Consider the following 20,330-nt stretch of genomic DNA (forward strand, 5'->3'; position numbering starts at 1 on the left):
GCACAATTCACTTTGCATTAAACATGAAATATTTTATATAGGAAGTGAGTCGTACAGTATTAATTTAACTGAAAGACGCAAGAGTGAAATGTTCTAAGGAAAGGGATTCAAATACAAATACTGCTTTATCAATAATTTCTATAAAATAATAAACTGAATAACTTCAACACATACTACTGTATGAATCTATTGTGTTACTTAAGAAGTATATGAGGCAACACTACAGTATAATGGACAAATTATATGTGTCAGCAAAATAGAGTGGTAAAACACAACAGCTGAACCTATATCATTGTGATGCTGGGAAAGTGACAAGGAAGAAGCTAGAGAGGATGACAAAAAAAATAGTTCCTTTTTAATACAGTATAGCAGGCAGTTAAGTCTATTAATTTACCCATTACAGATGAAAAACTGTCAGGTGTACATACAGGTATCAATCAATAATTTATAAAAAAAATACTGAAAAATGAAAAAAACCTAAGCGTGAAGGAATGCCTGATATTCAAATGCAACACATTATTTAGTGAGACTATGGCAGTACCTTAATTTTGATTTCTAAAGTTGAAATTAAATTGCTGGTATTTACTGAGGTATTATTTTATACTAAAGACTACCAAAATGCCTGCAGGAGGCATTTCTTGGGGTATTATTTGTATTAAAGACTAGTGAACTTGCTGTAGGAGGTATTTCTTATGTGTTACTTGTAGTAAAGACTAGTGAATTTGCCTGTAAGAGGAATTTTCTGGGGTATTATTTGTAATAAAGACTACTCAACTTGCTTACAGTCATAGTAGCAGTACTAAGAAAATGCATATCAAAGAAAGTCTGTATACATGGAATTTTCACAATTACTACCAAACCACTATCAAAGGCTATGAAGTATATTCTTCAGGCTATTAAACTGATCTTCACATGCCTGATGAGGGGCGCATTTCCAAAAATTAGAATGACATAGAAATATGCAATGAACTTCAGCATTTGATAAGGGAATGGAATGCAACATTGAAGGCTCATGAGATGAAACTGAGTACAGGTTAGACAATTCTAATGTTAACACAAGTAAGAAATCACAAGATGCTGAAAACTGATATAAAATGGGAAAACACTGGAACAGATTAACAGTTTCAAGTATCTAAGACGGGGAGAAGGGAAGCATGAATGAGGCGGTCAAAGCTAAAACCAGAGGGACAGTAGTCAACAGGCACAGAGTATCAGGAGTTTAGTATGACAGATGGATGACAAAGAAGCTGAAATGTAATGTGGACAAGACAGTGGTGTGGCTAGTACTACCATGTGGTAGAGAAACCTGGGCAGTGAAGGCAGAGCAGTTGAGGAAGTTACAGGTGATGGAGATGAATAGCCTGAGATGGATGGTAGGATGCACACTGCGGGTAAGATAAAGAAATAAGGATATCAGTGTAGAAACCAAAGTAGGTCCAATCGCAGAGAATTTCAAAGAGAACAGATTACTTTTTTGTTATGGGCACATGTGCAGGAAAGCAGATGACAATCTAGTGAAGACTATGTAAGGCAGACATGAAGAAAGCAAGAGGAAATGAGGGAATCCAGCAAAGAGATGAATGTATTGTGTGGCAGAAGACCTGAAACAGTTAAGCATGACTGTTGAAGGAGGGTGGACAGTGGCATTGAATCAAGAGACGTGGCGACAGTTGATGTGGCACCCCAACCACAAGTAAAAATGGGAAGCAAAGGGGTGATAATAAAGATGATGTAGACATTGACTTAGGCGGAAGTGGACAAGACTTCAATAAGAAATTCTTCACAATTTATCTGCATAAATGATGGTTCTAGGTTATGAAACTGATTTTCCCAATAGCATTTACAGTTGCTATTTCTAATATTTAGTTTAGCATGCTGTTATCTTTTTTTTTTTTTTCTCCAAACATCTTTATTAAATTTTCACATATGGCAAAGGTAATCTTACATTTATATAAACATACAAAATGATAGCACTTCACTTGCAAATAGTTTTCATCACAGACACCATTGAAACAACTGTATACATCACTTATAAATAATGCTGTTATCTTGGTAATAAAGGACAATGACCAAGCATACAAGAAACTGTCAGAGGTCACAGGACAGGATAAAGGACTGTGCATTGTGAGAAAGCAAATACAAGAATACATTTCCTTTTAGACAAAACATTCTTCTTCTTCTTTCGGCTTTTCCCGGTTTGGGGTCGTCACAGCATTTCACCTTTCCGCTCATGACTGGCAGTGGAGTTTTACAGTGTCAAGTTGCCAGTCTGGCACCCAACCTTCCACAGAAGGCATACACACACACACACACACACACACACACACACACACACACACACACACACACACACTCATGCCTAGGGCCAATTTAGAGTGTCCAATCCACCTACAGCATGTCTTTGGGATGTGGGAGGAAACCGGAGCACCTGGAGGAAACCCACGTGACCACAGGGAGGACATGCAGACTCCACACAGAAGGCACCCCAGCCAAGAATTGAACCGGAGAACCTCTTGCTGTAAGGTGGCAATGCTAACCACTGCACCACTGTGGCTGTCCCTCCTTTTAGACAAAACATAATTCTGAGAAAGATGGAAAACACTGATAGCAGGTCATCTAGATGCTCTGCTTCAGGCACCGAATTTCAAGATAAGTCATAACTGTAGATGAATGTTGGACATAAACTGACAGAGATGCACTGTACTTCAGCAAGAATTTTCTACAGGAAGCCACACTATACAGCAACATAGGGAAACATGAGATACACATAGGAAGACATGTAGCGCTATAGTGCACCTAACTGAACTTCATCATATACTTATGAGAAGTGCGCTAGAAGCATGACAGACAGTCGCTGCTGCATGCTTTTCTATATACCAAAATGTTTTAATGAAGAGCTTATTGCGATAAATGCCAAAGTTATTTTTTTTATGGAATAGCTTAGTAGAGTGTGGATTAGGCTACTGCATGAAACAGATTGGTTCAACTGCAACTTCGGTTTACAGTAGGGTATGGGTCAATGTTTGATGTTATTGGAAGCTGATGCACCAAATGGCTTTCTGCAGTAAGCCAAAGTCCTTTAGTCCTTTTCTGCTTTTCACTTGAAGAGCTAAGGGAATGAATTGCTACTTCAGGTACCTGCACCAGATGTTAGAGGAGACAACTGTGGTTCTATATAGGAGATGCACAGCAATGAGGCAGGTAGACTTAGCCATGCAGAAAACTGTATATGTAGGCACAGACAAGCAATGGAATTCATTCCCATATCTGTAAGACACAATGCGTACAATTATTTTTCTATAGACTGTGTGATCTTATGAGAACAGAAAACAAAGTACCACAAAAAGCTAAGTACACATTTAGCATAGCTGTACCAACACCATTGTGTCCAAATAACATACACCTGTTTTGTTTTGTAAAGTGAAGGAAATGGATATAAAGAAAAGTGGGAAAAGATGATCAGCATGCAGAGAGTCACACAAAAGGACAACGTTTAAGAATATTTAAGAATATGCCACATGTGGCGAAAGTAGGGCAACATTTTTTGCATTGATAGGGCTATATATTTTATATTAAAAGATCGGAAGAGAAAGAATGATGGAATGGAAACATAGTAGGAAAGGGAATTAATAGTTTTTAGGAGTAGACAGACATACATGGAGTTCATACACTTGGATGTGGAAACATAGGATGAATAGAGACACTGATGGGGATGGTTGGACAGCACAGCTGGTGTGAAGTAAGATGCAAGAAAAAGGAAGTACATGTGGCTGATGGTTAAATGTGTTGCTAGCAGCTGGGGGTATCAGCTTGTGTCCTATCATTGAAGGGCATTACAATGATCTATCACCATATGATATATTGAGGAGAGAGTGGTATGAGCCACACCATGACCTGGTGATCCAGTTTTTGGTACCAGCCACTCATATGAATCTGTAGTCTGCTCCAGTGGGCTCTGTATATAGGCCATACATCTGTCCACTGGTCACTCCTTTCCAGTCTCTGCAACCTGCTTCATCAGTGGTTGGAGCAAAATGGTAGCCTGAGAGTCATCCTCTCAATGTAATTTCTGAATTAGCAATTCTCCAAGATGTAGCCATGATTCAGCATGACACACATAGTTATTTAACCCTCCAGCATGAGTTTGTGGCCATGAGATGTCAGGGGTGAGCACAAGCAGCAGCAAGCTTTGCTTTAAGTTATAAATGTATGGATGTAAAATAAAATGATTCATAGTCATTCATGGAACCATAAGTAATTTACCTATGAAATGCACAAACAGCTCTAAACTCATGTAGTCTTAGGGATGTATTTCCATTGTATAAGCTATATCACAGAGATTTCAGAAGCTATATTTCACATTTGTGAAGTAGTATTAGGAGAAACAGCAGTGTTATTTGGATCTATATACAGTCTGCTGAGGCTCACAGTACTTAATAATACTTGTGATATTCTATTTTGTCTGCCTTCCTAAAAATGTGAATCTGTGTCCTAGAATTCATAGTAAAAAAAGCATTGCAACACAAATTTGTGTGCCTGCGTATGTCTAATATCCAAAGATTATACCAGCTAAAAGTACCCCAGTATAATGGCAACCTGTCTATTTGGGTTCATTACTGAATCTCGGATTACGGAATCTTGAGACTCTGAAGCACGAAGACCAGAATCCCGAGGTTCCATAATATCGAAATTAAAAAATAAATAAATAAATAAAAAGAAAGAAAAAAAAAACATTTAGAAGGTATATGCAGGGAGGCAAACCCCCTGCACCCTCCCATGTGGGGGGCTGCTCTCTCCACACCCCCTGCACTTAAATATCCAAACTCCGAGATTGCACTACAGTGAGTGAACAGCAAAATTTCTGTTCCGCTCTGCATGGCAATATTTTGCCATTCACTCCACTGTGATGCGATCTCAGAGTTTGTATATTTAAGTTGCAGGAGATGTGGGGGTGCAGGGGTGCTTGCCCCCCTGCATATGCTTTCAAAAATGTTTTATTTAATTTCGATATTACGGAATCTCGAGATTCTGGTCTTTGGGCTTCAGAGTCTCGAGATTCCGTAATTCAAGATTCAGTAGTGAACCCGTCTAGTTACATCTCTGTGTCTGTTACAGTAATCTTATGGCATGTAATATGCTTGATACCTATAATGCTGACTACATTGGTTATATGCTTACATATATATCACTATATTAGGGTAGGGCATATCAGCAGTAGGGATAACTCATTATCTTGTGCATGCATGGTAATGCATACACCTGCTGGATGCATTCCATATCTATCCCTGGATTTATCATATGGTATACACCCACTGTTGTCCCTTTGGCTGTAGGATTGTATAAGCAGGCCTTTTGTCTGTAACCGTCATGCTTCCAGTCTCAAAAGTATACAGCCTATAGCACTGTTTCATGGCCTGACCTTTGCACAAAATAGATGGCAGACACTGGACATTTCCAGCTATTATGACAATGATGGCCTGATTTAGATAAGTGAGTAAATGGACGGCACATTTTGGGGAAGCAATGTGTTAACTAGCCTTTATTTGGTCAGGTACAGCAGAGAATGGTCTATTACAAATGCTGTGGAGATGTAGTTACAAACAACAGCAGTACAGGATGCATTTTATTTACATGCTATACCATGCCAAGGTAAAAGCACATTGTATAGCAGCTGAGAGCTTGACCACAACCAGGGCTCCTAGGAGGAGCAGATTGGCAGCACCAGATAAGTTATTGGTGTATTTGCAGGGGCAAAGTGATTCTGAGAACATCAGTGTTAGTGGACAGTGACATTATGATGGACTTAACTCCATGTGTCTCAGTGAAAGATGTAGCAGATTAGTACTCAAGTTCTGTACCAGGAACCAAAAACTATAAAAAAAAAAAACTGTGAGCAAATGCACCATGAACCAGGTAAAGAGAGAAACCAATAACACACATATATTAAACACAGTAAAATAAAGTTAAGCAATTTCATCTTCAAAGTATCAGACTTCATCAGAACTCATGAATACAATGTCCATTCTACATTTAAACATTTCAATAAACTCACATGTGACAGCCATGGACCAATCCAAAATGTTAAGTCATTGAATAACGGAACAATTAATGCAATTCATTTGTTAATATAATTAATTCCAGATCAGTACAGAATGCTCCACTTGACGCAAAAGACTCATCCATTTGTAAATGAATATAATATTATCTAAAAAAATACTACTACCAATCTAACAATATACTAAATTTAAAACATATTAAATACATATTTAAAAATAAATAAAGACGTCATAACTTAGCTGCCTGAATTTTGAGGACACTGGAAATATAAATATTGTCATTCAACCCAGGAGCCATTCCTGCATCTAATATGAGATGTCACAACAACTCTTTGTACTCTACTCTGGCCTCCTGAGGTCCCCCACTTTCCCTGATAGGAATATGTTCAAATACAAAGAACCTGCATTTCTCTGTACATATGACTTTGCATGCCTGTAAAGAGCACTGATTTCATTGCCATGTTCAATGTCATAAGTATGCTTGTAAATACGCTTTTTCAAATTTTTTTTTTGTTTTACCAACATAAAAACTTGTGCAAACCAAACACTGAACCAAAAAATTACCCCCTTACTATTACAGCTAAAATGTCATGTAGATTTAATCACCAAGCCCCTAAAATAAACTCTTCCCACATTATTCAAGTAGCAGCACTGATTTCAAAACCTGCATTATAAAGCACCATTTTTTATTACTCTTTAACATTTTTTTTTCTTTTTTTTTCTACTGTGCTTTCCAACATTTCTTTAAAGTTCTTGTTCCTCTTCTGTATAAGACTGGGCTTTGCAAGTGTACTATCTTTAATGCCTAGAAAACAAGTCAATCTCCCCAATGTTTATTAATGATATTTTCTATTCTCTTAGTTTTAGAATTAAATGTATAAATGAAAGCCCTTAGTAGTACAGTATCAGCATTACCTCTACTCACAGTTGCTTCCACACCTCTACCCAAAAATGAGTTAAAACTTTTTGTCTCATCCATCAACAACCTCACTTTCCACTTTAGTAATCAGATCTAGATGGTAGCCCCTTCCTAGAAATAAGTGCCTAATAAATTCAACTTCTATAAATTGATGATCAGCAGAAGTAATCTGAGCTTTCTGAATCAACTGTCCTTTTATAATACTTCTCTTCTGATAGAAAGGATGTTCACTAAAATAATGAGCATAGAAATTATAAAAAGTGCCCTTTCGGTACACCTTTGAATGAATTCTACCACATATTCTCTCCTTATATAAAAACAGCAAGTAGTTAATACTCTCAGTAGAATATGAATATGTAAATTTTAAAAATGTGGTGGTGTTACTTCTTCTTCTACTTCTTCTTTCGGCTTTTCCTGGTTAGGGGTCGCCACAGCGGAACTCCGGTCTGCTAATGATTGGCAGTAGATTTTTGCAGTGCCGATGTGCCAGCCCGACGCCCAACCTTCAATGATGCATGTCTTTCAAATGCCACTCGACCACGGAGAGGACATGCAGACTCCACACAGAAGGCGCTTCAGCCGAGAGTTGAACGGGAGAACTTCTTGCTGTGAGTTGACAATGCTACCGCTGTACCACTATGGCTAAATACTCAAATAAATAAATAAATAAAATAAATAAGTAAATAAATAAATAAAAATAAAAAAATAAAAACTCCTCAATTTATCCAGTGTGCTGCCTTTCCATAGAATACAAATGTTTTCTAAAAACTGGGTGTAAAACTGCCATTCAGAGGCATAAGTGAAACCCATAATGAATTTCTTCTCCCAGTAATCCAGTAATACAACATTTAATTTGCATAAATGGGAGCACAACAAGCTCCCATAGTCACTCCTTTAATTTACTTATACTATTTGCCATTCTTCTTCTTTTGGCTTTTCCCGGTTAGGGGTCGCCACAGCAGATCATATGTCCGCTCATGACTGGCAGTGAAGTTTTGCGGTGTTGAGTTGCCAGCCAGGTGCTCAACCTTCCACAGAAGGCACACACATGCACACACTTTAAATCACCTCTTTAAACCATTCAAGCCTCACTGAGTGAGAAAAAAGACCCACAATATCAATGTTCACAAAAATCAAATCTTCGTGATCGAAACCTGGCTTAATATTCTTGAGGAATTCCCACAAATCCATAGAAATATGACTAATATTAATTAAAATGGTTTCAATTTCTGGTCAATAAAAATAGCCAAGGACAATGTCTTGGAACTCCTGTCTGAAATTTGGGCAACTAAGTTGTGAAGTTATTATTTATTTTTAAATGTGTATTTAATATGTTTTCAATTTAGTATATTATTAGACTGGCAATGGCATGTTTTATAAATAATATTTATATACAATTGGTTGAGTCATTTGGAACAAGCAGACCATTTTGTACTGAATGGGAATTAATTATGTTAAATGGATTGCATTAATTGTTTAATTTTTTAGTCACTTGACAGTTTGAATTGGTTCATGGTTGCCACATTTGGGTTTGGTGAAGTGTTTAAATGTAGAATGGACACTGTGTTTAGGAATTCTGATGAAGTCTGATACTCTGATGATATTTTCTTTAACAAATTAGTGTTATTAATTCATCGCTTTACTGGGCCCATGACATATTGCTTGCAGTTTTTTTTTAGTACTTCTTACATCAGATTTCTGTACATTAACACTGCACACAGGAGCTGTAAACTAACTACAGCAAATGGTCACTATGTATTGTTATATTCACATTGGTTATCCAGCCATGTTAAGATGGCTGCTGAGAAAAATCAAGATTGTTTGGCACATCTTGAATGGACAGCATGACCATGTATACTCCAAAAAGAAAACACAGACTAAGAAAATCCAAAAAGTGAACCAAAAGCTGGAAAACCAAACTGCTTGAATACGCAAATTCTCCAATTCAGGAAATGTCCATAAGTATTGGTGTCGCCAGTAAAAACCACTGAAGGTAAAAACACAGATAAATTTATTGAAGCGCTTTTCGTTTGCCTCCTAGGCAAACTTCTTCAGAAACACAATACAGCAGTGCACTATGCCTTAAGTAGTGTGACATTATAATTGAATTAACAACAATTAGGTCAATTAAAACTAATGACTTTTAACCCAATCACACACCATTGCAATGAATACCAAAAGAGTAAATAATATAAACTACTCATAAGAAAAAACGTAAAAAGAAACATACCCTAACTGTCACTCTGAGCTTATTCACTCAATACAATTGTTAATCAGAATAAACACTGATAAAAAACCAACAGTCTCCTATAATTAACAAAACTGTTGAAGTTATAATAATATAATAAACCTGTCAGTTAAAACTTGCAACTTGAATCTTAAAGCAAATTGATAATCCCCTGGACAAAGTTTGCCTTGTTTACATTGTACAAATTACCTATTTAAAAAACATTGTTATTAACTACTGCTTCTACTTACATACTTATGTCAGTCAGATGGAATACTAGAGTGAAACTTAAATATCAAGAGATACTGTAAAAAATGCGTACGTACAGGATAAATTAATGGTCTCCCCAACCTATCTCTTTAAACTAAGAAGTCAGTGGACACTGGAAATCGTACAAGCTTCATATTATATTATTATAACTTCAACAGTTTTGTTAATTATAGGAGACTGTTCATATTATATTATTATAACTTCAACAGTTTTGTTAATTATAGGAGACTGTTGGTTTTTTATCAGTGTTTATTCTGATTAACTATTGTATTGAGTGAATAAGCTCAGAGTGACAGTTAGGGTATGTTTCTTTTTACGTTTTTTCTTATGAGTAGTTTATATTATTTACTCTTTTGGTATTCATTGCAATGGTGTGTGATTGGGTTAAAAGTCATTAGTTTTAATTGACCTAATTGTTGTTAATTCAATTATGATGTCACACTACTTAAGGCATAGTGCACTGCTGTATTGTGTTTCTGAAGAAGTTTGCCTAGGAGGCAAACGAAAAGCACTTCAATAAATTTATCTGTGTTTTTACCTTCGGTGGTTTTTACTGGCGACACCAATACTTATGGACATTTCCTGAATTGGAGAACTTGTGTATTCAAGCAGTTTGGTTTTCCAGCTTTTGGTTCACTTTTTTGGATGAACATGTATACCACAGGGTACATTTTGGTACAGGGATCTTTTGTTGTGTATTATTAGGGCATAGAGCTGCTGTGGTGACACGTGTAATGGCATTCATGCAATATAGTAACTAATGATGATGATAAGACACAGATGCCTATGTCACTGTTTGATGATACAGTGACACTGTATGTCCCCTTCCTGGGTGGATATTAACCCACTGTGCAGGGTGCATGTGTGGCCTAATTCATGTTTCATTTTTTTTTGTGGGAAATGTTCTCATTTAATTAATGATTGTGGCATGGTACAGTGTAACCAGTGTGTGAAGAAAGGACATACAGCAAGATAGCATGTGTCTGAATGCAGTTTGTATAAAAAAAAAAACATTTTTGGATGGACTGTCAGGAGCAGATAGTAAATAATAAAAAAGAAGGGGAAATGGAAAGAAACATATAATGAAGGGCAGAAAGAGGCTGTGAGAGAGGGTAATCTAGGGGAAGAAGAAACTGTAGAAGAAAAAAAAATGGAAGAAAAATGAGGAGGGAAAGAGTGCATGCAGGGAGAGAGGTCAGGAGAAGGGATTAATATTGATATTTTTTTAAAAGTTTTAGCCAGTAAAAAATCTGATTCTGAGGATCAAGGATTATTTGTACATAAACCTAGGAAATATTAAATTGGGGAAGAGGAAATATAAGAAAATGAAAATTTAAAAATGTTTAGATTGTTAAAAAGAAGGAAAATCAGCAATATTGAAGTATTTCCAGTAAATTTGAGCAGTGTTGAGAAGGCCAGAGATATTAGGATGGTGTGCTGAATGTGAAGCAAGGTTATTCGTTTTGAGGATGCAAGATTCCTGACAAGTGAATAAAGTCAGCAAGCAGAGAAATTGTAGTGCAGAAATATAGTATGGAACATAGGAAGTGAACATTGTTCTGGAGTGGCTGTATTGTGGAAAAAGTTAAAATACTAAATGTAAAACTGGTAAGGATGGGAAGGTTAACTGTTGTGGATGTGAGGTGCAGTGAACATGTTTATTAAATGATATCATTATATGCATACTAGCATGGAAAGAGAAAATCTGTTTCATCAAATATCAGACTATGTGGTGGTTAACATGAGAATTATAACTGCAGGGGACTTTAATTGTGATTTAAGGAGAAAAAGTAAAAATAAAGGATAGCTGTAAAAAATACAAGAAGACATAAGACGTGTTAGATTATAGAAGGGGCACTTGGATGTGAAACTGACTATTGTCTATTACTGGAAGGGAGTAGCAGATGGTGATATAAATATAAAAGAAATCAAGAAAAAAGTAAGCGTTACTGTTAGGTATAGATAGTATTTCCAATGTAGAAGCGAGGTGAATTAGTAAAGGATAATATTAGTATAATGAGGGAAATGAAACGTAAAAGGAACGATAAAAATGAGACAAGAGCAAATTATGAGTATAATAGTCCCGCATAAGAAAAATAAGAGGGAATGGAAAGTAAAAAAAAAAGCAGAATGAGTTAAAAAAGAATTACTATTAGTTAATTGGGTAAAGGGTTTAGGAAACTAAATGTGGATTCAGTATTGAGCCCAGATGGGGTAGGGTATGGAATTTATAATAAATTAATGGATTGGCAAAAAGAGCATTTTGTAAATGTACTGAATGAATCATTGAAGAAAGTGGTTGTTTTTGAAAAGTTAAGTACTGGAACATTAACATTTATATTGAAAGAAGATAACAAGAAAGAAACAAACAAAAATTGGAGATTCATCACACTAAATAACACAGATTATAAAAAAGATGAGAATAATGTGCAGCAGAATGGAAGGTTGAATGAAGAAGAAAATATATGTGATATAAAAGGGAAGGGATCTAAAGAATTTTTATCGGTTGTGGGAGAAACTTTGAATGATATTCTAAGTAAAAGGGAGGATGTAAAACATATGGCAGATGACATTAGCAATGCATTTGATACAGTAGGACATGATGCTTTGTGGAATGTTATGGAAAAGTATGGAACAAGGAATAGAATTAATAGAGTGTGTATGTCAGCATAGCAAAATAAGAGAATGAGTGTGATAGCGTATGGGTAACTGAGACACAGATATTCCATCAGTGGAATATTGTTTCCATTGGTAGTGAATGTGATACTGAGTGAAGTAGCGAACAAAATGAAAAATGTTGGATATGTGATGCAAAAGGAGGTGGTGGCTCCAGTAGTTTTGACATATGCAGACTATATAGTTGTAGTTGCTAAGAACAAAATATGGATGCAGGAAGTGTTTTTTTTTTCTGAATGAGTGGTTAAAGGGAATGGGAATGACTTTGAAGAAAGATAAAATTAAAGTTTTGAATGATGTGAAAATAGGCAGTGTGTATTTTTCAGTGAATGAAGTATATTTGCTAGGTATAAAATCTGGTGAAAAAAGATATACCCCGGGATTCATGAAGCTCGGCACAAGGCCGGCATTAGGCTTGCGCTGACCGTGCAGTGTGGAAATGGCGCAGTAGCGCCAAATGCATATTAATGAAGGTGCACTGCCGCCACAGCCACATGCATAGGAAATGAGCGCGAGTGCAAAGGGCGTGTCAAAGTGCCGCATGGAGGCGTGGAAATGTCAGCTGTCGACATGCAACCTAAAATGCTTGCATATAACAATTTGCTTGCAATAGTAATCACATCTGTCAGTGTCCAAGGATAGTGAAACATATGCAAAGCATGCAAGACAGTTCCTGCAAACACAAAATTAAGAAGCAAACACAAATGCACGGTAGGGAATAACGAGTCCCCATCCCTCGAACAAATGACATTGAAAACCATGTGCCCATATTCCAATGCACTGTAGATAGTTATACCAAGTGGAAGTGAAATGCATCATGTTAGCGAGCAGCCAATAGCTACGTCCAGCCCAATGGTCAGGATCACCAGCTGTCCCACATTGTGAGGGAGAGTACACAGCTGGGCAGATGTGTCCATAACAAAACCATGATAAATGTAAATATCTAGTGACCGTATGACAGAATTATATCCCAAAACGCATGTAATAGTCACATACAATAGGTATGTCCATATGTAACATACCACATGTGACAAGAAATAGAATAAGCAAGAAAACGAAACAGAAGGAGCATATAAACTGCTACAACAATAAGCTAACATGTAGGCAGAAAGGAAAAGTATTATCCGTAGTGTTGACCGTGGGTATGTGTTGTCCAGTACAATCGGATATGTGTCCGGAATATATCCCATCTGGACATATGAAAAGGTTGCACCCTACAAATGATCAGAGCAGTCGGCCAAAATCCGCACATATGCAGTCCAACTCATACTTGTCAGGATGTGTCACAGTTGAACGGGTATTACCCGGGTGTACCAACCATGTCATGAAAGTTAAGTATGGGCGTGTAACTATGGGCATGATGTACAGCATGTGGAAGGTGAAACATGCCAGGGTAATCCACACAACCATACAGGTACCTGACATATGTAGTGTATGCAATGTGTTACCTTGACCGTGTCATGGGCCATCAACCAAAGCAGTGATGGATGGAGTGTCAGGAATATGTGTGTGGGGGGGATGGGTAATGGTATACTCCTCAAAGGCGAGACTGTGTTGTATGCAGAATAGGTGAACTGGAGGTGTACGAGGGAACAGTGGGTGAATCAGAAAGAAACACAAAGAACAAGTATACACATCTGCAATACAACCTGACAGGCCATACTGTAGAACACAATCACACAAACATATGAATATTAAAATGTGTGATACAAATGTACAGAAATGTCACCGGCACATACCCACAGAATGGTCCTGATGGAACCGGCCCATTCAAATGCAACACACCTGGATGCATAATTGAATATCCATCATCCCCTCCACAGCACACTACCCGCCCCCACACCTGAACGTCCACCAAATCCAGCCATACTCGGCCTACTAGCTTGGCGCAGCCACATCTACACATAGTGACCACTACTCATATGTAGTTGGCAGTGTCACCCTAGGCAGTTTCAGAATTGCAAACTATGTATCCCTTGTATGTAAAACTCCCAACACATTTTCGTAAAGCCAAAAGAATGGTCGGTATTGGTCTTGTTAAATTTTTGGATATCCCTCATGGGATAAGTAACTTGTGTAAACATCAGAATGGGTATCAAGACACGATGTCCAGTCCTGTAGACATCTGGACACAAGTTGAATGTGCAGTAGTGGTGCACAAGACTGTCAAGCCCTAGACGGTCATGCAGAACCTACTTTCCAGGATCAAATACCTGCCCGTGCTGCACGTGTCCCCACATGAATAATCGAGAGAATATATTGTACACATTCGCATAGTGGCACTTGGAAATAGGGTGATGAAGGCACTGATGTAAACAGGGTACCCCCTGATCCACTGTGTGAGGGACAGTCACTGTTTGGGTAGGTGTGTCCTGACCAACAATGATACAATGCCAAATGTCCTGTGATTGTAGGAAATAACTATGTACCATACTGCATGTAACAGTTGCCTAAAGCAGTCATGTCAGGACAGAAAATACGTAATTTGTACAAGAAACAGGCTAACAACTAAAGTGCTAAAGGTAAAGGCTCTCAGCTTGGAAAATAATGAATGTTCTAAACCCGCACTGACCGTGGGTATGTGTTGGCCTAAACAGTCTGGTGTCCCCAGAATATATATCCCATCCTGTACATATGACAATGTGACAACCCTACCAATGGTCAGAGCATTCGCACAATAACTGGCCAGCCTCTTAATCACTCACAAAGCCAGTGACCTTTGGAGTAAAGGTGTTGAATGAGAATGACTAATGACAACAATTAAGAGTAACAGATGCATTTAACTGCAGAAAATAAGTAGTAATACGAATCTGTCAACACGTTCCAAGTTAATAGTACTAATATTGTAGAAGTGTCCGGGATTGTCCCTGATTTGTCATAGCCTTGTCCCTGTCACTGTAGAAATTAGTCCCCGAGTATCTCAGAGGTCCGTACACATACGTACACCAACCAACTGTCACATTTGTTGACAGGACTATTACATACCTGTAGTGAATTTATAACTGATGTCCAGAATAATATTCATCGTATATATGAATGAATGAAATAGTCAAATGTGAAGGGGAAACAACAGTGGAACCCCCCCCCCATCCTGTATTATTTAGTGGAACCACTCCCCACCCTATATTATGTAGTGCCAACCTATTAAAGTGGTCAGAGGTGCCCAGACACCTGCGTCTGTAAACACAGGTAGAATGTTAAAATCGGGACTAACACTGTCCATGTGCTACGTCTGACATTTGAACAGGTACAGGGCAGTTCTAGTCACCAGTCAGACAAGCCTAATCCTGGACCAGCACATGAACACCCTGACAATCAAACACACGTATGTGCCAGGACTATACGCGTAGGAGTTTGGAAAATCCTTGGAGTGAGTAGACATGCAGCACGGGTCCAGAGCAGTAGGAAATAGGGAATGTCGGAAGTGTAGTACTGCGGTTTTCCCAGCAGGAGAATGGATGCCTGCTGTGTAAGTGAAGCGGTGAGGCGTATGTTATAGTTGCTATGAACCATGGGTATACATATAAATGAGGCAGAACAACAATAGTGTAGTGGTTAGCGCATCCCCCTAATGTAAAGGCATTCCCGGTTCAAGTACGACTATAGCACATATTAATTTATTGTGTAATGAATGCCTCTGTGCTGTAAAGCCAACATTTAAACATGTAAATGTAAACGCATGTCTCGTATGTGGCCGTAAACCGGATTCCTTCAATCAAAGCGGTACTTTCATAAGGAATAAGGCACATGTAATCACAAAGAAGTGGCAGTAAACATATGTAACTCACAATAAGTAGATGCAAGTGCGCCTGCGAGGGTGTAAGCAGCTTGTAGCATAGCAAATGTATGTTGTCTTGTACAGCTGTAGCTGTAACTTATATATTTATATATATATATATATATATATATATATATATATATATATATATATATATATGTGTGTATATATATATATATATATATATATATATATATATATATATATATATATAGATAGATGTGTGTATAGATAAATATCCACAGACATAAAAGAAATATGCAATTATATATATATATATATATATATATATATATATATATATATATATATAAATGAATGCCGAAAGACGAAAGCAAACATAAGGGTTGTGAAGGGAATCTACAGCAAGTAAGTTATTATAAAGTGCTCGCAGCATATGTCAGATAAAGCTGCACAACAGTGAGTAGAGCATCACTATTCACACCAGAGGCAGGGTTATACCAGTGGCCATAACATCGTTGAAGTGCTACATCAACATTATACACAGACGGAATGTAGTTCATGTTGTGACCACCAACACTTGTAACCCGCAAATCGTTCGTAATCCATAACACCAGAAAAGGCACGTATGTGCAAATATGAATGGAGGGAGACCCTGTGAATACACAAGGCAGTACAAAATGTGTGTAGGGCCCCAACGCTCTGGAGAGGGCAATGTGTAAAGGTGTGTCATGGCTGTGATATCAGGTGGATAATGGCTGTTAAGCGTGGAAACTCAACACGGGTGTGCTGGAGAAAGTATGGATATGCGATTATGGACACAGGAGTGCTAGGGTATGTTGTGCCGGTTGCAATGGAGCTGCCCGCGGAGGTCAGCTAGTACATAAGTGCAATTCCCAGATAGAGCGTCATCTGCGTGGAGACATGCGTGAATGGGTGTACCATCGTTGGAGGTTGTGCGTCAGGGCTGGCAGCCCGGCATGTAAAACCTATCTGCCAACCATGAGTGGAACGGAGTTCTGCTGTGACAAGCCCAAACCGGGAAAAACAGAAAGACGCAACTACATGCAGTCATCAATATGTTGATGTAGAATCTCTGTAACACAAGCACTCATTCTATTAACATTAATAATATGAATGTGCACAGAAACAAACACAGTAGCAGGAATAATAGGCTGCGCATATGAGTAATAGGTCGAATGACACTGTATCACATCACACTTATCAGTGGTACCCCAGACATGAAAAATGTGCGACATCTGTCCGCTGTATAACGTGCAGAATACTGATCACAAGTTCACCGGAGAGAAGTGTCGGTATCATAATGACTAAGGTAATAGTATGCTGTTGAAGCAGAGATAAAACCCAATACGCTTGTGTAAGTGTCTATGTCCGGGAAATGTATTGGTTGACGGACACACAGATGTATATATAGATAAAAATATATATACATATAGATATATATATATATATTATATACATATATATATATATATATATATATATATATATATATATATATATATACAGATATATATATATATATATATATATATATATATATATATATATATACACACACACACAAAGATATATACATATATAGATAGATAGATAGAATAGATAGATAGATATACACATACAACAGGTATTGATATATACACATACATACAAAACAAATATATATGTCATTGTAGATATAAACATGTACATAACTAGGTTACTTTACAGCAGTTAGGGGTAACATATGTTCAGACCAGGCATATGTTACTGGGAGGTCCAATAAATAAACTTTTAGGCCAGTCAGACATACAGACACGCAATAAAGGTAAATACATCACTGCATTCCAAACCACCAGCAGGAAAGTACCAGTGGGAGAAATCTGCAAGGTCTACACTTTAAACATGGATAACGGGGTCCCTTGCGGAACACCAACAATTCACTATACAGGCAACCTGTAGTGATTGATGCAAGCAGGATGTAGCTGTACATGGAACAGTAGGTTGTGCAAGTGTAATAACACATGGGTTGACAAAACGTACGACATGTGTCCCGAGACGGTGAGACTGGGCAATGTGTAGGGGTGTGCTCATACCCCAGCTGTGCTCACAGTAACTATTTCTCATGAGTGCTGTAGAGGGGTGCCAGGTAGGTGAACAATGGGTATGCAATAATGAGCTTAAGTGTGCAGGTGCTGGCTGGCAGAGATGTAGTAGGCCCGCCCAGTGGAAGTCACTAATATTCCTATGTGGGCATAGCAGACACCTATACCTCCCATACCTGAAGAGCACATCTACCGGATAGTCTGTAAACCATTGGGGGAATACATAGGGACCATATCAGTGCTGTATACCAGATTAACATGGACATCCATAGTTATGAATCAGAATGTAATAAAGTCCAACTAAACACTTCCAGAACTAGTGATATTAGGTAGACAGGTGGCGGAATACAGGTAATGACAGATGATAACATGTATGAGTCATAAACAGCATGTACCTCAACAAACGTGAATGAATACATACGCTCTGTGACTGTCAATGTGTCTGAATAATAGAACCAATCATCTAAATATGTCCCACAGGGTGTTATGCAGTGTTCCTGATACAGTGCTCACTCTCCCCCATTGGTATGTGAGGTCTGCTAGTGACGGAAAGTGCATAATTAGCTGACCACCTTAGGTAGATGATAGCATAATAGATGAGGTTTACCACCCGTACGCCTTTGAGGGACACACCCATCTGGGCAGTTGTGTCCTGTAAAATGAATGTTATGGCACATGGCCTGTGAGTTCGGGAAAGGAGGCCATATATTGTGTGTAGTGGTGTCAGAAATTAATGTGTTCTATCAGAAACAGCTACATGTAATAGGAAACAGTATTAGCAATTTTAATGCTACAAGAATAACCATAACGTATGCAAACCACTGAAGTAGTCAGTTTACTACTGGCTGTGGGTATGTGTTGCCTTGTCACATGTGATCGCTCTACATATAGGACCTATAGGGCTGCCACCATTCTGAATGGCCAATGTGGGACCTGCTCTGTAGAAATGTCAGATGTACCAGGGCAGAACATACCTACAGCCATGCATAGTACAGAAATATACATATCAGCACAAATCAAAGCATAGTTTAGCAGTAGTCAAGTTGCTTATGCTACTTCATATAGCAAATCGACGGGTCAGGTATACAAGACCTGTAACAAGCAACTATTACAGACATGTAGGATATGAGAATGTCCCCTAATCAGGACAGTTGCAATGGCTAGAGTATTGTCACATGACATATGCCTAATGAGGGACTGTCCCATGCAAAATGGGAAAGGTGTTACTCATACAGTCTCCCGTCGTGCAATCTGAAAGGTGGAAAACGTACAGTAGGTACGCGGTAGCATGACCCGGCGGACAGCTGCGTTAACAAAATAACATTCACATGTCAGCATTGCAGAGTATCGGTTTACATGTATCAGGCAGATGGGAGCAGATCGTATGAGGAACACGCATATAATATGATTATGTCACTGGACAGGCCATCGAGTCCGTACAGTCGAACGCCTGCCGTCGCTAAATGGTTAGACATACCCAATACTGTAGTCATGTAGTCGATGTAATACGCATCACAAGGGATCGCACACACCCAGCGTGAGTGAAAAATGTAAGCTCAAATGTCGGTGAGCGAGCGGGTGTAAGCATGTTTGTCTACCTGTATGCCAGTAGTGCACTATCAAAGAAATGTGGAGTCTAAACGGGTATAAGGTGCTGTAACCAGAGGCCAGCAGTGCTTAAGACTGTGCAAACCCACTCACAACTGCTCCCACCTGCTGGAATGTGCCATACCCACTCGGTAACCAAAGGCATCGTTCTGTCCACAAAAAAAGAACCGTCCTATTCACGTGTTGGTAGCAGTACCCTGCGCACATAGCTCATGTGAATTAACAATACACCATGGCATATGTACAGACAATAGACCACACACACACACACACACACACACACACCATGCAGCACAGTCATCCAACAGTATAGCAATGTACTGGCAGATATGTCCTGACCACTGGTGTTTGCAGGCCTGGCCATCCTGTGTTTCAGTGTGTGAGCATGCCCAGTATGACTGTTACGCATGTTGTCGACTGACATTACCGTCATACCGTCATGTGTGTGAGCATGCCAAGTATGGTCAACTGCATCGCATGTGTCACATGTCCAGATATCAGTACTGTGTTGCCAACCCCTCCGTTCTACACAGACAGGTGTCATGCTGTGTATGCAGGGTAGCTAATGGTCATGTGGCATTGACTGTTGCTACATTTCTGCATAGCGTGGGGGGACATCCAACCGCATCCACAGTCCTACACAGCACTGGGGGTGGCACACATGACTCTCACATGTGTACATTGGACAGGGGGGCACAGCTGACAGTTGCACACATCTGCCACTACTGTA

This window comes from Protopterus annectens, chromosome 3.part0, assembly GCF_019279795.1.
Source record: "Protopterus annectens isolate FY-2018-M chromosome 3.part0, PAN1.0, whole genome shotgun sequence".
Taxonomy (NCBI): Eukaryota; Metazoa; Chordata; order Ceratodontiformes; family Protopteridae; genus Protopterus; species Protopterus annectens.